The sequence below is a fragment of the Triticum dicoccoides genome, chromosome 7B (assembly GCF_002162155.2).
Source record: "Triticum dicoccoides isolate Atlit2015 ecotype Zavitan chromosome 7B, WEW_v2.0, whole genome shotgun sequence".
In the NCBI taxonomy this organism is placed as follows: Eukaryota; Viridiplantae; Streptophyta; class Magnoliopsida; order Poales; family Poaceae; genus Triticum; species Triticum dicoccoides.
In genome coordinates this window covers 268,068,991-268,088,825 of record NC_041393.1, presented here as the reverse complement: position 1 = coordinate 268,088,825, position 19,835 = coordinate 268,068,991, and positions in this window count along the sequence as shown.

Sequence of the window (19,835 nt, the reverse complement as noted above, 5' to 3'; positions counted from 1 at the left end):
GCCCCTTTGTAGCTGGTGCGTTTCCCCTCTTGGCCCATATCTTTTGTCGGGGTTGCCCGGAACCCCTTCCGGTGACCCGATAAGTACCCGGTGCTTCCCGGAACACTTTCGGTGTCCGAATACCATCGTCCTATATATCAATCTTTAACTCTCGACCATTTTGAGACTCCTCTTCATGTCCGTGGTATCATCCGGGACTCCGAACAACATTTGGTCACCAAATCACATAACTCATATAATAACAAATCGTCATCGAACGTTAAGTGTGCGGACTCTACGGGTTCGAGAACTATGTAGACATGACCGAGACATCTCTCCAGTCAATAATCAACAGCGGAACCTGGATGCTCATATTGGCTCCTACATATTCTACGAAGATCTTTATCGGTCGTACTGTAATGACAACATACGTTATTCCCTTTGTCATCAGTATGTTACTTACCCGAGATTCGATCGTCGGTATCTTCATACCTAGTTCAATCTCATTACCGGCAAGTCTCTTAACTCGTTCCATAATACGTCATCCTGCAACTAACTCATTAGTCACATTGCTTGCAAGGCTTCTTATGATGTGTATTACCGAGAGGGCCAAGAGATACCTACCCGATACTCAGAGTGACAAATCCTAATCTCGATCTATGCCAACCCAACAAGCACCTTTGGAGATACCTGTAGAGCATATTTATAATCACCCAGTTACGTTGTGACTTTTGATAGCACACAAGGTATTCCTCCGGTATCCGGGAGTTGCATAATCTCATAGTCAGAGGAATATGTATATGACATGAAGAAAGCAATAGCAATAAAACTGAACGATCAATATGCTAAGATAACGGATGGGTCATGTCCATCACATCATTCTCCTAATGATGTGATCACGTTCATCAAATGACAACACATGTCTATGGTTAGGAAACTTAACCATCTTTGATTAACGAGCTAGTCTAGTAGAGGCTTACTAGGGACACTGTGTTTTGTCTATGTATCCACAATTGTATCAAGTTTCCGGTTAATACAATTATAGCATGAATAATAAACATTTATCATGATATAAGGAAATATAAAATAACAACTTTATTATTGCCTCTAGGGCATATTTCCTTCACTCTCCCACTTTCACTAGGGTCAATAATCTAGTTCACATCACCATGTGATTTAACACCAATAGTTCACATCTTTATGTGATTTACACCCATAGTTCACATCACCATGTGACCAACACACAAAGGGTTTACTAGAGTCAATAATCTAGTTCACATCGCTATGTGATTAACACCCAAAGAGTACTAAGGTGTGATCATGTTTTGCTTGTGAGAGAGCTTTAGTCAAGGGGTCTGGCACATTCAGATCCATATGTGTTTTGCAAATTTCTATATCTATAATGCTCTGCACTGAGCTACTGTAGCTAATTGCTCCTACTTTCAATACGTATCCAGATTGAGACTAAGAGTCATCTGGATCAGTGTGAAAGCTTCATCGACGTAACTCTTTACGACGAACTCTTTATCACCTCCATAAGCGAGAAATACTTCCTTAGTCCTCTAAGGATAATTTTGACCGCTGTCTAGTGATCTACTCCCGGATCACTATTGTACCCTCTTGCCAAATTCATGGCAAGGTACACAATAGGTTTTCTACATAGCAAGGCACACTTTATAGAACCTATGGCTGACGCATAGGGAATGACTTTCATTCTCTCTCTATCTTCTGTCGTGGTCGGGATTTGAGTCTTACTCAACTTCACACCTTACAATACATGCTAGAACTCCTTCTTTGACTGATCCTTTTTGAACTCCTTCAAAATCTTGTCAAGGTATGTACTCATTGAAAAATCTTATCAAACGTCTGGATCTATCTCTATAGATCTTGATGCCCAATATGTAAGCAGCTTCACCGAGGTCTTTCATCGACAAACTTTTATTCAAGTATCCATTTATGTTATCCAGAAATTCTATATCATTTCCAATCGGCAATATGTCATCCACATATAACATTAGAAATGCTATAGAGCTCCCACTCACTTTATTGTAAATACAGGCTTCTCCGAAAGTCTGTATAAAACCATATGCTTTGATCACCTCATCAAAGCATATATTCCAACTCCGAGATGCTTGCACCGGTCCATAAATGGATCGCTGGAGCTTGCACATTTTGTTAGCACCTTTAAGATCGACAGAACCTTCTGGTTGCATCATATAAAACTCTTCTTTAAGAAATCCATTAAGGAATGTAGTTTTGACATCCATTTGCCAGATTTCATAATCATAAAATGCGGCAATTGCTAACATGATTCGGACAGACTTAAGCATTGCTATGGGTGAGAAGGTCTCATCGTAGTCAACACCTTGAACTTGTTGAAAACTTTCGTGACAAATCGGGCTCTGTAGATAGTAACATTACCATCAGCGTCAGTCTTCTTCTTGAAGATTCATTTATTCTCTATGGCTCACCGATCTTCAGACAGGTCAACGAAAGTCCACACTTTGTTCTCATACATGGACCTATCTCAGATTTCATGGCCTCAAGTCATTTATCAGAATTTGGGCTCATCATCGCTTCTTCATAGTTCGTAGGTTCGTCATGGTATAGTAACATGACCTCCAGAATAGGATTACCATACCACTCTGGTGCGGAACATGCTCTGGTTGACCTACGAGGTTCGGTAGTAACTTGATCTGAAGTTTCATGATCATCATCATTAGCCTCCTCTCTAGTTGGTGTAGGCATCACGGAAACCGTTCTCTGTGATGAGCTACTTTCCTATTCGAGAGATGGTACAATTACATCATCAAGTTTTGCCTTCCTCCCACTCACTTCTTTCAAGAGAAACTCCTTCTCTAGAAAGGATCCATTCTTAGAAACAAAGATCTTGCCTTCGAATCTGTGATAGAAGGTGTACCCAATAGTTTCTTTTGGGTATCCTATGAAGACACACTTCTCTGATTTGGTTCAAGCTTATCAAGCTGAAGCTTTTTCACATAAGCATCACAACCCTAAACTTTAAGAAACGACAGCTTAGGTTTCTTGCCAAACCACAGTTCATAAAGTGTCGTCTCAACGGATTTAGACAGTGCCCTATTTAACATGAATGCAGTTGTCTCTAATGCATAACACCAAAACGATAGTGGTAAATCGGTAAGAGACATCATTGATCACACCATATCTAATAAAGTATAGTTATGATGTTCGGACACACCATTACGCTATGGTGTTCCAGGTGTCATGAGTTGTGAAACTATTCCACATTGTTTTAAATGAAGGCCAAACTCATAAATCAAATATTCGCCTCCGCGATCAGATCATAGAAACTTTATTTTCTTATTACGATGATTCTCCTCTTCACTCTGAAATTCTTTGAACTTTTCAAATGTTTCAGACTTGTGTTTCATTAAGCAGATATACCCCTACCTACTCAAATCTTCTGTGAAGTTCAGAAAATAACAATACCCGCCGTGTGCTTCAACACTCATCGGACCGCATACATCGGTATGTATTATTTCCAATAAGTCATTAGCTCGCTCCATTGTTCCGAAGAATGTAGTTTTAGTCATCTTGCCCATGAGGCATGGTTTGCAAGTATCAAATGATTCATAATCAAGTGATTCCAAAAATCCATCCATATGGAGTTTCTTCATGCGCTTTACACCAATATGACCTAAACGGTAGTGCCACAAATATGTTGCACTATCATCATCAACTTTGCATCTTTTGTCATCAATATTATGAATATGTGTATCACTACGATCGAGATTCAATAAACCATTTACATTGGGTGTATGACCATAGAAGGTTTTATTCATGTAAACAGAACAACAGTTATTCTCTGACTTAAATGAATAACCGTATCGCAATAAACATGATCCATTCATATTCATGCTCAATGCAAACACCAAATAACATTTATTTAGGTTCAACATTAATCCTGAAGGTAGAGGGAGTGTGCGATGGTGATCTCATCAACCATGGAATCACTTCCAACACACACCGTCACCTCGCCCTTAACTAGTCTCTGTTCATTTCGCAACTCCTATTTTTAGTTACTAATCTTAGCAACTGAATTGGTATCAAATACCCTGGGGTTACTATGAACACTAGTAAAGTACCCATCAATAACATGTATATCAAATATACCTTTGTTCACTTTGCCATCCTTCTTATCCGCCAAGTATTTCAGGTAGTTCCGCTTCCAGTGACCATTCCCTTTGTAGTAGAAGCACTCAGTTTCAGGCTTAGGTCTAGCTTTGGGCTTCTTCATGGGAGCGGCAACTTGCTTGCCATTCTTCTTGAAGTTCCCTTTCTTTACCTTGCCTTTTCTCTTGAAACTAGTGGTCTTGTTAACCATCAACACTTGATGCTCTTTCTTGATTTCTACCATCGTCGATTTTAGCATCGCGAAGAGCTCGGGAATCATTTTCATCATACCTTGCATATTATAGTTCATCATGAAGTTCTAGTAGCTTGGTGATAGTGACTAGAGAACTTTTTCAATCACTATCTTATCTGCAAGATTAACTCCCACTTGATTCTAGTGATTGTAGTACACACACATTAAGAGCACATGCTCACTGGTTGAGCTATTCTCCTCCATCTTGTCGGCAAAGTACTTGTCAGAGGTCGCATACCTCTTGACACGGGCATGAGTCTGAAATACCAATTTCAGCTCTTGGAACATCTCATTTGCTCTGTGGCGTTCAAAACGTCTTTGCAGCCCCGATTCTAAGCTATAAAGCATGGCGCACTAAACTATCAAGTAGTCATCATACCGATTTTTGTCAAACATTCATAACGTATGCATCTGCTCCTGCAATAGGTCTATCACCTAGCGGTGCATCAAGGACATAATTCTTCTATTCAGCAATGAGGATAATCCTCAGATAACGGACCCAATCCGCATAATTGCTACTATCATCTTTCAACTTAGTTTTCTCTAGGAACATATCAAAAACATAGGGATGCTACAAAGCAAGCTATAATTCTTCTATTGATCTAAGTTCATGATAAATTAAAGTTCAATTAATCAAAGTACTTAAGAACTCCCACTTAGATGGACATCCCTCAAGTAATCTAAATGATCACATGATCCAAATCAACTAAACCATGTTCGATCATCACGTGAGATGGAGTAGTCTTGAATGGTGAACATATCTATGTTGATCATATCTACTATATGATTCACGTATGAACTTTCGGTCTCCAGTGTTCCGAGGCCATGTATGTACATGCTAGGCTCATAAAGTTTAACCTAAGTATTCTGCATGTGCAAAACTTTCTTCCACCCGTTGTATGTGAACGTAGAGCCTAGCACACCCGATCATCACGTGGTGTCTCAGCACGAAAAACTATCACAACGGTGCATACTCAGGAAGAACACTTATACCTTGAAATTTTAGTAAGGGATCATCTTATAATGCTATCGCCGAACTAAGCAAAATAAGATGCATAAAAGATAAACATCACATGCAATCAAAATATGTGACATAATATGGCCATCATCATCATGTGCCTTTGATCTCCATCTCCAAAGCACTGTCATGATCTCCATCGTCACCGGCTTGACACCTTGATCTCCATCGTAGCGTCGTGGTCATCTCACCAACTATTGCTTCTACAACTATCGCTAACGCATAGTGATAAAGTAAAGCAATTACATGGCATTTGCATTTCATACAATAAAGCAACAACCAGAAGGCTTATGTCAGTTACCGATAACTTTTACAAAACATGATCATCTCATACAACAGCGTACATCACATCATGTCTTGACCATATCACATCAAAACATGCCCTGCAAAAACAAGTTAGACGTCCTCTACTTTGTTGTTGCATGTTTTACGTGGCTTCTACGGGCTTCTAGTAAGAACTGTTCTTACCTACGTATCAAAACCACAACGGTGATTTATCAAGTTTGTTGTTTTAACCTTCAACAAGGACCGACCGCAATCAAATTCGATTCAACTAAAGTTGGAGAAACAGATACCTGCCAACCACCTTTATGCAAAACTAGTTGCATGTCTGTCGATGGAACTGGTCTCATGAACGTGGCCATGTAAGGCTGGTCCGGGCCGCTTCATCCAAAAATACGACCGAATCAAAGTAAGATGTTGGTGGTAAGCAGTATGACAATCACCGCCCATAACTCTTTGTGTTCTACTCGTGCATATCATCTATGCATAGACCTGGCTCGGATGCCACTATTGGGAAACATAGCATGCAATTTCAAAAAAAAATTCCTACGCTCACGCAAGATCTATCTAGGAGATGCATTGCAAAGAGAGGGGGAGAGTGTGTCCATGTACCCTCATAGACCGAAAGAGGAAGCGTTTGACAATGCGGTTGATGTAGTCGAGCTTCTTCTCGTTCCGACTGATCAAGCACCGAACATACGACACCTCCGAGTTCTGCACACGTTCAGCTCGATGATGTCCCTCGAACTCTTGATCCAGCAAAGTGTCGATGGAGAGTTCTGTCAGCATGATGGCGTGGTGACGGTGATAGTGAAGTGATCCGTGCGGGGATTCGCCTAAGCACTACGAAGATATGACCAGAGGCGTAAACTATGTAGGGGGCGCCGCACACAGCTAACAATTGTTGGTGTGTGTCCTAGCGGTGCCCCCTCCTATATATATAGGTTGGAGGGGAGGAGAGCCAGCCAAGGGGGGCCCCAAGTAGGAGGAATCCTAATTGGGCACCTCCCAATTCGGCCTCCCCCTTTTCCTATTCCTATTCAGAGTAGGAAGGGAAGAGGGGGAAGGGGGATCCTATTCCCTTTTCCTTTCCTCCTTCCCCTTTCCTTCCCCAATTTGGCCAGCCCATATGGGGGGGGGGCGCACCAGCCCCTCTGTGGCTGGTGTGTTTCCCCTCTTGGCCCATAAGGCCAATATCTTCCGGTGTTCGCATACCATAGTCCTATATATCAGTCTTTAACTCTCGACCATTTCATGACTCCTCGTCATGTCCATGATCTCATCCGGGACTCCGAACAAAATTCGGTCACCAAATCACATAACTCATGTAATAACAAATCGTCATTAAACGTTAAACATGCGGACCCTACGGGTTAGAGAACTATGTAGACATGTCCGAGACACCTCTCGGGTAAATAACCAATAGCGGAAACTGGATGCTCATATTGGCTCCTACATATTCTATGAATATCTTTATTGGTCGTAACATAATGACAACGTACGTTATTCCCTTTGTCATCGGTATGTTACTTGCCCGAGATTCGATCGTCGGTATCTTCATACCTTGTTCAATCTCGTTACCGGCAAGTCTCTTAACTCGTTCCATAATAGATCATCCTGCAACTAACTCATTAGTCACATTGCTTGCAAGGCTTCTTATGATGTGTATTACCGAGAGGGCCAAGAGATACCTCCCCGATACTCAGAGTGACAAATCCTAATCTCGATCTATGCCAACCCAACAAGCACCTTTGGAGATACCTGTAGAGCATCTTTATAATCACCCAGTTATGTTGTGACGTTTGATAGCACAAAAGCTATTCCTCCCGTATCCGGGAGTTGCATAATCTCATAGTCAATGGAATATGTATATGACATGAAGAAAGCACTAGCAATAAAACTGAACGATCAATATGCTAAGCTAATGGATGGGTCATGTTCATAACATCATTCTCCTAATTATATGACCCCATTCATCAAATGAAAACACATGTCTATGGTTAGGAACTTAACCATCTTTGATTAACGAGCTAGTCTAGTAGAGGCTTACTAGGGACACTATGTTTTGTCTATGTATCCACACATGTATCAAGTTTCTGGTTAATGCAATTCTAGCATTAATAATAAACATTTAGCATGATATAAGGAAATATAAAATAACAACTTTATTATTGCCTCTAGGGCATATTTCCTTCACTAGTAACTCGCGATGCACAAGGTTTCTCCTCATATAGTATTTCACCTTAGCTAGAGGTCCGTCGCCCCCCTGGATTTCAATTCCTGGTCATTTGATTCCCAATTAAAGGAAGCATTCCCCAGTGTAATAGGCGCTAGTCCGCCTATTACACCGGGGAAGCAACACCTCGATGTTTATCTTAGGGGTGTGTGGGGCCTATGAGCTGCTGGCGCCCGAACTGGAGGTCGAACGGGCTTAAATGGATGGCCAGGGGGCGCTGCCAAGCACGGCGGTTGTGTGAGATCGAGGGGAGGGCGGGGCGGCCGAGGCAGGGGTCTGGGCCGGTGGTTGCAGGTGGTTCGAGAAAGATCATCAATAGTGACTGGAGGGAGGTAGACGAAGGCCATCTGCCCGTTCCTTGTAGATCGGACGGTTCACAAAACCTGCATTTCCCAGCCATCCCTTTGCTCATATATTACAAAATCACACGGAGTAGAATCTAATTTTGTTTGCCATGCAATGTTGTAGAGCTATCATATGTCTCCTGTCATTTATTTTTCAGCCACCTACTATCTGCTACTTTTACAGTGCACTAGTTCTGCACACACTTCACCCATACTCTCACTATTGTTTTTTTATGCATGGGTGGTTTAGCCTCTGCCAACCGGTTGATAGAAGCACAAAATAAAAGATAGAAGTAGCTCCAGCTTTCTTACAGCTTAGGCAAGACACATTTTTTTGCTACAAAGGGTGCAGTGTCAGCAGATGGAGATAATAAACGTAGCTCTAGAGTTGATGATCTCGCTCGCCATGAACCACCATCCCAGGTGCTTGCTTTAACTTCGGTGGTGTCATATGTGGTTGCATGTTGCATATGGTGTCTAGCTTGTATTCGAAAGGCCGAAGTCGGTCTTTATTAAGATAAGGAAAGATATTTTTTACATGAACCACCATCCTGGGAGCACCAAAAGACAAATATCTAGTCAGGGTACTGGCCGAGCCAGTGACAAGCCCAGCTCAGACATGCATCACATGGAAGCCAACTAAAAAGCCATGATGGTGGCGAAGCAGCCTGCCTCCCACCAGGCTCTCAGGTCCTCGATGATCATGCTCACCACTCCAGTCGGATGTCTAGCTTGTATTGCTTCCAATTTGGTTAACTTGCATCTGCTTAGCTTACACATTATACCTTTGAATATGACACGCCTTCCTGTATTTGATACATACTAGTACATCTGTCTATTAACCATGTTCCTACATCAAACTAATGTTCTTGTGTATCCCTCGTCAATCACTTATGATGAGACAGTCAAGCCCGCGGATTACTGTGAGAAAATATGCTCTTTTAAAGAATGCAGTGTCAGCCTCCCCACATGATTCTCAGGAAAAAAACAAGGATAGATGAAGATAGTGAATGTAGCTCTGTAGTTGATGACCGCATTTCCCCTACACCATGATCGCAGGTGCTTGCTCTAACTTGGTAGCGTGATATGTGGTTGCATGTTGCATATGATGTCTAGATTGTAATTCTTCCAATCTGGTTAAATTGCATGTGCTATTCTGCTTAGTTTATACATTATACCTGTTAATGTGACATGTCTTCCTGTTTTTACTACATAGTACATCTGTCTATTAAGCATGTCCTTATATAAAACTACTATTTTTTGTATACCGCATGAATCAATATGACGAGACACCTTTAGTATATGAAGTGTGGTATTGGTTTCATATTTCATATGATTTATAGCATGCACTGCTTCTAATTTGTTGCAACGCCATTTATGATGGGACGTTTTTAACTTGGCACAGTCATATTGGTTGCATCTTTCATGTGGTGTCTAGCTTGCATTGCTTCCTATTTGTTGAAATGGCTTCTGCTTGGTTTACACAAATAGTTCTGAATATGCCATGCCATCCTGTTTTTCGTACATATTCCATCCTGGTATCATGTGTTTGCCTTACATCAAAGTAGTGATTGTCACTATCATGCATGAATGAGTTCTGAAGAGTGAATTGTATTGATTTTTCTTGTTGGTTTTACTTGACAATTCAAAATTAATAAGGCGGAAGGAAATTATCAAGGAAGTGGATAAAGGTGCTCCTTCCAAACGGAGGGCCTCTACAGATTCTACTCCGCCACCCCCAAGAAGATTTGCAAGATAACACATGCATAGACACTCAACATAGCTGTGTTGATGATGAGCACGTACCCCAATGCACCATCACGGGTGCTCCCTCTAACTTGGCACTGTTATATGTGGTTGCATGTTATGTATGATGTCTAGTTAGTATTGCTTCTAATTTTGTTGAATTCCATCTGCTTACTTTACACATTATACTTGTGAATAAGACATGTGTTCATGTTGTATCTGTCTATCACACCATGTTCTTACATCAAAGTACTACTATTGTGTAACCTGCAACAATCACTTTTCATAAGACACATTTAACTTGGGAGTGTGATATAGGTTACAACTCGCATTCTTTTCTAGCTTGTACTACTTCTACTTTGTTGAAATGGCACTTATGAAGAGACAGTTTTAACTTGGTAGAGTGATATTCGTTGCATCTTTCATATGGTGTCTGGCTTTCATTGCTTCTAATTTGTTGAAATGCCTTCTGCTGGCAGTCTTCCAGCGAAACTGGCATCCCATGTGCTTTCTCTAGCTTGGCGGTGTGATATTGTCTTGGATGTTGCATACGGTGTCTAGCTTGTATTGCTTGTAATTTCATTAAATTACTTCTTCTTAGTTTACACAAACAGTTGTGAATATGCCATGCCGTCCTGTTTTTCGGACATATTCCATCATCGTATCATGTGTTTGCCTTACATCAAGGTAGTGATTATCAATATCATGCATGAATGAGTTCTGAAGAGTGAATTTTATTGCTTTTTCTTGTCCATTTTACTTGACAATGCAAAATCAATAAAGCAGATGGAAATTAGCAAGGCAGTGGATAAAGGTGATTCTTCCAAACAGAGGGCCTCTACACATTCTACTCTGCCATCCCCCCAACAAGATTTGGAAGACAACACATGCATAGACACTCAATGTAGTTGTGTTGATGATGAGCACGTCCCCCTTGTCCACCATCACATGTGCTCCCTCTAACATGGCACTGCTATATGTGGTTGCATGTTATGTATGATGTCTAGATTGTGTTGCTTCTAATTTTGTTGAATTACATCTACTTCCTTTATACATTATACTTGTGAATAAGACATGTGTTCTTGTTTCTAGAACATAGAATATCTATCTATCACACCATGTTCTTACATCAAAGTACTACTGTTGTGTAACCTGCAGCAATCACTTTTCACAAGACACATTTAACTTGGGAGCCTGATATAGTTTACATCTTGCATTATTTTTTAGCTTGTACTACTAATTTGTTGAAATAGCACCAATGACGAGACATTTTTAACTTGGTAGAGTGATATTCGTTGTGTCTTACATATGGTGCCTAGCTTTCATTGCTTCTAATTTGTTGAAATGCCTCTGCTTAGTTTACACATCATATGCTGTGAATATGCAATGTTGTGAATATGCCATGGAACTAATGATGAGAGGCTTTAACTTGGTAGTGTGATGTTGTTTGCATCTTGCATATGATTTATTTCTTGTACTTCTTCACATTTGTTTAAATGCCAGTTATGACGAGACAATGTTAACTTGGCATAGCGATATTTGTAGCATCTTACATATGGTGTCTACCTTCCATTGCATTGCTTCTAATTTATTGAAATGCCTTCTGCTTAGTTTACACATCATAGTTCTGATTATCTCATGTCGTCCTGTTTTTCGTACATATTACATCCTCCTATCATGTGGTTGTCTAACATCAAAGTTCAGTTCGTCTGTATCATGCATCAATTTTTTCTGAAGAACTAAACTTTTATTCCTTTTTCTTGTTGGCTTGACTTGACATGGCACAGATAAATAGGAAGGAACACAAAATGTTAGGGGATGGTGTTAGTACTGAGGACACACAGAAACGGAAGCGGAAGAATTATGCAGATTCTGCTGGTACTGATGGTGCAATAGAAGGTCAAAGTCCACCAGAAAATTGTAAAAACATGGTATCCCGTGCTACACGAGCTTCAAAACAAGCCAAATAGAAACTAATAGCTGCCACCAAACAAGCAGCAACAACCCTAGTTGTTGCAACACCTTCCACAGTACCACCAGCTGCACGAGTTACTCATTTGTCAACTCATCTAGCAGCACGTCCCCAAGCTCCATTGCCACCTGACACTACTTCCTAAGCACTCTCGACACAAGACGAGTTGGCAAGATCAGATGAACCTTGTGAGCTTCAACATCAAGAAGGTAGTTGCTAGAGTCAAGTTATAGTTGCATGCTTCTTTATATGTAGTCTCACAGTTTGATGTACACTAACACTTCCTATGTTCGTTATTGGACTAGCACCTAGGCGCAAGAGGAAACAGACATAAGGGATAATGCTCGATAGGTTAACTAAATCTAGAGGAGGAAGAATGGAGATCTGTTCTGAGACAGGTTTAAAAAGGCCACGTGACGCTACAGAGTCACCCAAGCTACTATCATAGACAGCGGTTGCCATTAGGTGTCATGCACGTATCCTCCTTATACGTCTCCAACGTGTCTATAGTTTTTGATTGTTTCATGCCATTATATTATCTGTTTTGGATGTTTTATATGCATTAATATGTTATTTTATATTATTTTTGGGACTAACCTATTAACCTAGAGCCCAGTGCTGATTTCTGTTTTCCCTTGTTTTTGAGTTTCGCAGAAAAGGAATACCAAATGGAGTCCAAATGGAATGAAACCTTCGTAGTGATTTTTCTTGGACCAGAAGACAACCAGGAGACTCGGAGATGAAGTCGGAGGATCCACGAGGCGGCCACAAGGACGGAGGGCGTGCTCAATGGGGTAGGGCGCGTCTCCCACCCTTGTGGGCCCCCCGTGACCCTCCTGACCTAATTATTTCACCTATATATTCCCAAATATCCCCAAACCACCAAAGGCATCCACGAAAACACTTCTCCACCGCCACAACCTTCTGTACCCATGAGATCCCATCTAGGGACCTTTTCTGGCACCCTGTCGGATGGGGATTCGATCACGGAGGGCTTCTACATCAACTCTATTGCCCTTCCGATGAAGTGTGAGTAGATTACCACAGACCTACGGGTCCATAGCTAGTAGCTAGATGGATCCTTCTCTCTCTTTGATTCTCAATACAATGTTCTCCTCGATGTTCTTAGATTATTTGATGTAATACTTTTTGCGGTGTGTTTGCCGAGATCCGATGAACTGTGGATTTATGATCAGCTTATCTATGAATATTATTTGAATCTTCTCTGAATTCTTTCATGGGCTTTGTCTTATGAACCGCCATAAGTATAACCCGGCCCCTCCTGGGCGGGTCATACTTAATAGTTATATCCCCAACATTAGGCCTCATATTGATTTGAACTGGTTCATGTCAATCTTCAGTACTTAGAAATATCCTTCTTCATCCATCCTTGCGAGATCTTGTAACCCGCCATGACGTAATCTCCTGGGATTGTGGTAACCCGCTGTGACGTCACCTGTCATTTTATATTACACAAGGCCCAAATCTTAATAAATCTTCTCTTTTTAATGAACCTCCAAAAATTGAGGCGTCTGTGCTGTAGCATATCCATTTTTTGGCCTCCTCGATTCTCGTGCATGTCACTTATCCTTTTGATGTTTTAAATAGGGCTAGGGGTCCCTGTCACTTTTCCCCCTTTGCATCTTTGTCTGTCTTCCACCTCGCGTCGCCTCAGTGCTCGAGCTTCGCCGCCGCCGTCGACCTTCGCCACTGCCTCAACAAAGGCTGCTGCATGAACCTGATTTGACCAGAATCCGTCTGCGCGCCTCTGCTGTTCAATAGCTCTGGTAAGTTCTCCTCGTTCCTTTCTCCATAGATCTCATTAGGGTTTCATATGTGTTCGTCATAGTTCATCTTCGTTCTTTACTGTAACCTTCTTCATTTGATTCAAACTTGGTACCTCTCCTATGCGGTGGTAATTGCAGCATTAATTTTTGTTATTAGGGCATCTCCTTTTGCATAAAAAATCCGATCTACACATATGCACTGGTCGAGCACCGTAATTTAGATCTAGATATTTTTCCATTATCTGAAGCATCGTAGATCCAAAATCATATCATCAAACTGCGAAACATGTTTTTTCCATACTTAGCAATTTTTCCCTTCTCAGATCTGTACCTCAATAATTGTGTGGGCGGCTTAACTAAAAAAACGTAACCCGCCAGGTACCATTAGTCCCCTCTTAAGCCGCCAATAGCTCATCTTTATAACTTCAATGCCAATCTCCAGTTTAACGCTCATGCATGCCTTATGTAATCTTTGGTTTACCTTTGAAACCATCAGCCGGCTTAACCAGATAATCTTGATTCAACATAATCTTTCTTTCAGACCACCAAGGAAAAATTGCTAAAACATACACTTCCTGCAATTGTGTCCAATCCCGGGTTACTGAAGAAGAACTAAACAATCATGTTGCAGCTGGTGCCTTAGCCAAGAAAGAGGTCATCCATTGGAGGGCCCCTGGTGAAGAAAATCCACCTACACCCAAGGACAGAGAAGTGATTGTCATTACTGACCACCTGGGTCGGGGGTTCAACCCACCCGGCTCAAAGTTTTTCCGTGATGTACTTCATTTCTTCCAACTTCACCCTCAAGACATCGGACCCAACTCTGTGTTCAACATTTGCAATTTCCAAGTGTTCTGTGAAGCTTATCTTCAAGAGGAGCCCACAGTTGATTTATTCAGAGAATTCTACTATTTAAACCATCAAACAAAATTTACTGATAGGCCCAGTCAAGATCTTGGTGGAGTCTCAATCCAAAAAGGAAAGAGGTCAGCTTTCCCCATGCTAAGCCGCATAGTCAGCCCAAAGATTGGAATGAAACTTGGTTCTATTGCCAAGACACATCTCCAGTTGGTGAGAATCCTCTGCCGGGTTACCGTGATCATCGTCTTAGCAACACACATCCACTCCCCGCACGGCTCAATGTGAAGGAACGGGCCAAATATGCACCAGCCTTTTCAAAGCTCAAAGCCTTTATGGCTAACGGCTTAACCGGCGTTGACTTTGTCCGGTGTTGGTTGTCTTGGAGTATCTCGCCATTAAGCCGTCGCCCGGCTTAATGTGCGAATACACTGGTGATGTAAAAGATCCCCAGCGCCACTATGACATTTAACTGTCTGATGCAGAAATTACTGAAGCCACCAAGAAATTGTTGAACATACCTTTAAGTGAATGCAGCAAAACGGGACTTAGTCCTTTCAGTACTTTTAACAAGCCGCCAGCGGTAAGCGGTACACACCTTCCGTTCAATCAATATTTCAATAGTTACGATTACTCATGATCTTTTTAACCTCAACAGGATGATTCTCCATTTTGGAAGAAGAAAACGCAAGATAAGCTGGCCAAACTAGCTCATGTCAAGACCAAGGCCACCAAGAGGCCCGCCAAGAAGAAGACCACCGGGTCCTCCGAATTAAACATTCACGATGACAATGAGTCAGAGGTAGAACTTGATTCTCTTGGCTCCTTTTTTATACATCTCATTGACAATGATTGTTATCAGGACGACGCAGAGGCCAGCCGTGTAGGTGACACAGAGGTAATTATTCTTTCCTCCGGATCAGAACCTATGCCAACACAGAAAACCCGACAAGAAAGCCAGAAAGTAAGCTTTTCTCATCCTCTAGATCACTTGGATCCCAACTTTCTTTTGAAGAAACAGCAACTCGAGACTCGCCACACCACCCAGCATAGTGACAATGTGATTACTTCCACCGGCTTACCAAACACACCACTTCGCAAACGCCGCCCAGAGGTTTTACATATTTCTGACATACTTTAACCCAAGGCGGGTTATTTTCGACAACCTCTTAACCGTCTGATTCAAACTATCATGGGACTTCTCATTCCTCCTCTGGCGAGTCAACAGGAACTCAAATCCCAGCTTTCAAGACTGTACATGGGTAAGAACATTTCAATTTATTCAAACCTTTATACATGATCATCACCTTGACCTCTTTATGCTTTTATTTTCAGTGGCCAGGCCAAAGCCAACAAGAAAGCAAAACTGAATAAGTCGGTTCATGACACCCATCTATCTAAGCCGGAGCAACAACAACCAGAACTTTCTCACCCAATTGCTGACAACATTGTTGTTGATTTGCCACCAAAGGACCACAATGTTGACATTGACCAGATGAATGTTAAGCCGTCCGACACTGATCCGCCAAGCCCCATCAAAACGGCTAGTCCTGCTAAGCCGGCAAAAGAGAAGGACGATGATGTTACCATCACTGGTTATGGTTTCACAACTCCGGGTCGTCCTACTGTCTTATCCAGGAACAATGCCAAAGAAGAAATTTGTGCTGAGGATAAAGGCAAGTGGAAAGTAGACTTAGAGAGCTACACCCAGTTCAGCGCCCAAGACATCCACTCTGGCTACTTGAGCCGATTATACACAAGCCGTGATTTGGAAGCCGGCTTAGTAAATTTGATGAAGGAATGCTATGAGGTAAACACTTCAACTGCTTTCCATATGAATATACTTCCATTAGTCGCCAAGTTTATTGGACATGATAGAATAGAATGTATTGTAAACTTCAATAGTTGCATAGATCAACTCCAGTAGCCCCCAAGGGTTGGTTTATGCCTTCAGTATGAATTGGGACTTATAATAACAGTACTTCAAGTTTGCATGTGTAGCCCCCAAGGGACGGCTTAATAGGTATGTTAGGCCGGGACTTTGAGTAGTAAGAATAAATGTTGCATCCGTAGCCCCCAAGGGCCAGCTTAATCAGTCATGAATAAGTTGGGACTAATCAACTTGTAATCTTTATAAACCGGATGACATCATTTGACCGGGTAATAGATATGTCTTGAATCAGAGCAAATAGGCATTAGCCCCCAAGTGCCAAGGAGAATACTTGTATTATGCTTGCGACTTTGTCGGTGTACTAGAGTAGGGGTACCCTAGTATCCCGAACTCGTGCACGGGCAGTTGCAGCGCCCCGCGGCAAGGCTTGCCGAACGATCGCCAGGGTCCTCCGTGGGTTCCCTTGGAGCCCCTTCAAGAACAAAGTATTCAAGATGAAGAGACAAGGTCCCGGCAAGAGGATCTTGCCAGGAAGAGACAAGGCCCCGGCAAGAGGAGCTTGCCGGGAAGGCCAACCACGGCACTTCAAGAAACTTGCCGCGATGCACCGCGAATCCCGGCAAGGTCCGGTGAGCGACAAGCTTCCGGACGCGACAAGACGACGACCCCGGCAAGGTACTTGCCGGGGGCCAGCTGCCACCCCATACCCGCGCTCCAGTGCACCCGCCCGCGTGTCGCCATGAGGCTTCCTCAGGGGCGCGTGGCGGGAGCCTGTGCAGCCAGGGGTACGCGGTGGCAAGCGGAGATGAAGAGAAGGCCATCGTGGCAAACGGTGGCGCTCCTAACGGTCACTTTTTGCACTGTTTAGGCAACTCAGACGGGCATTCAATGACCTTGTCCCCTGCCGTCAGAGTTAGGTAGGGTGCACTGTGCCCACAGTAGCGGTAGCTGCACCTACCGCATCCTTTTCCATTTTTACCCTTCTAGTCTACGTTGCCACCTGTCGGTGACCCCTTGAAAGTATAAAAGGAGGCCCAAGCGCAACGTAGAAGGGGTTGGGATCATTCGAAACATCAGGAACACTCTCACGCTCAGTCTGGCAGCGTCCATCGCTCCTGAGCAAGAATTCAATACACACAAACAAGCAGCAGTAGGGTTTTACACATCCGTGCGGCCCGAAGCTGGGTAAAACTGCTCACGTGTACTGCCTCGATCCGCTCTTTGTGCGGCCTCCGCCCCCTCCGAACCGAAAGGGGCCCTGTCCCCATAGGTGTTGGTGGATCAGTTTCCCCGACATCTTTGGTGCGCCAGGTAGGGGGCGTCGAGATTGTGCGAACCGGATCCGGCGTGCACGCGAGCTAAATCCTCATCGTCTTCATCGACATGCCACCGAAGAAGAAGGATTCGGAGGCAACTGTGCCGTCTGCGTCGCTTTCACCGCCTCCGGAGCAAACGGGTGGTGGAGTGGACGCCGGCGGAAGAATGGGCGTCGACGAGGGAGCCCTCAGTGCGGCCAAGTCCAAGGACAAGGCGGCACAGACCTCGGCATCCATGCGCGCACCGCGCCCCTCTCAGGAGGCGCGGGACCAGCAGCGTCATGGCGTTCGCAGCGCCATACGTCCGCTGGGCCAAGATCAAGCTGGTGGTTCTCGTGGCGCTCAAGACCAACATGCAAGTCAACATGCTGGCTCGAGCGAAGTACGGTCGCCTGGACGGGGCACTGCTCCTTCTAACGTGGTTAGGAGTCCGAGCACGCCCCACTCCTCGCACTGTTCACCTCCGCCGCCCACCACTCCAGCAGAAGCCTTGGCGCGAGCTCAACTGCTCCTAGACTATCCTCCGACGGCAGACAAGACCGACGAATGGAGGGCCACTATCCAGAGCCTCATCGGCTTCGCCAACGGCGACACTGCGCGGCAACCAAGCACCTCGCTGCCGCGGCAGGACAGCCGGACGCGAGCTGATGGCAACAAGACCGGGGGAGGTGCGACTTCCATGCACTCTCCGCTACGAAGGCCAAAATCGCCGACTCACGGGTCCACCCCGACAGCGGCTCCACCGCGTCGTCGGACCCACGAGCTCGTCGCGACCAGCGCCATGTTCTCCACGAACGACAACAAGAAGACGCTCGAACCCGCATCGAGCGCCGAAGAGAAGCGCGACGTCAATCCGACAAGCGCACTGGGCCCTCTGTTGACATGCATGCGCCAGGGGAACCAGGCGATCTGCCGTACGCGGTAGGTTGTCCTACGTTCACCCGTGAGCTGCAGCAAGTCCAGTGGCCCAGCACAAAGAACTTCAAGCCAGACGTACCAGAGAAGTACGACGGCAAGACGCATCTGTCGGAGTTCCTCAGCATCTACACCATTGCGGTGCAGGCTGCCGGGGGACGAGGTGACAAGATCCTTGCCAACTACTTCCCGCTGGTACTCAAGCCCAACGTCAGGTCCTGGCTCATGCACTTGCCGGACAATTCCATCTCCTCTTGGGCAGATTTATGCCATCAGTTTGTCGGCGCCTTTACAGGCGGCCAGAAGCCACATGGCCAAGAGAGCGATCTTCATCTGCTCGCCCAGAAGGAAGGAGAGCCACTGCGCAAGTACATTCAGAGATTCGGCCGTGTACAGCACAACATCCCAGACGTCCACCCCGCCATGATCATCAGCGCGTTCCATCAAAACGTGCGAAACCGAAGGATGAGGGAGGAGATGGCGATGTGTAAGATCAGAGACGTCAGCGAGCTTTACGCCCTGGCCAACAAGTGTGCACGTGCTGAAGAGGGGAGGAGGCTCCCCGGAGAGAATACAGGAGCAGGAGGATCCGACAGTGAGGATGCCGCCCCGACAAAGAAAGGCCGGCGGCGGAACAACAGAAGGAAAAAGGGCAAGGAAGTGCTAGCTGTCGAGCAGACCGGCAACGGAGGTGGTGCCAACGAAGCTAAAGCTGGTGGCTCCGACAAGGAGGCCCAGCCTGTGGCGGGTGCCGACAAGCAGGACAGCTCCGGCAAGCAGTATTGTAAGATTCACCGCACCAAGGGTCACGATCTCCAGAACTGCAGGAAAGTCGAACAGCTTGTTGAGCAACAGAAAGCTGAGTACGAGCGGCGCGACAAGGAGAAGGCCTAGGAAGGAACTGGTGGATCCGGCAAGAAACGCCCCGGCCAGGGAGGACGCCGCGGCAAGGCCAAGCAGCGGCAAGGAGATAGGCCTCCCCGTGGCTGCGACAAGGATGAAGACGACGACGATGACGAAGACATGGATGATGACGAGGCCGACGAGCAGGAATTTCAGAAAGCCACAGAGGTCTTGTGCATTGAC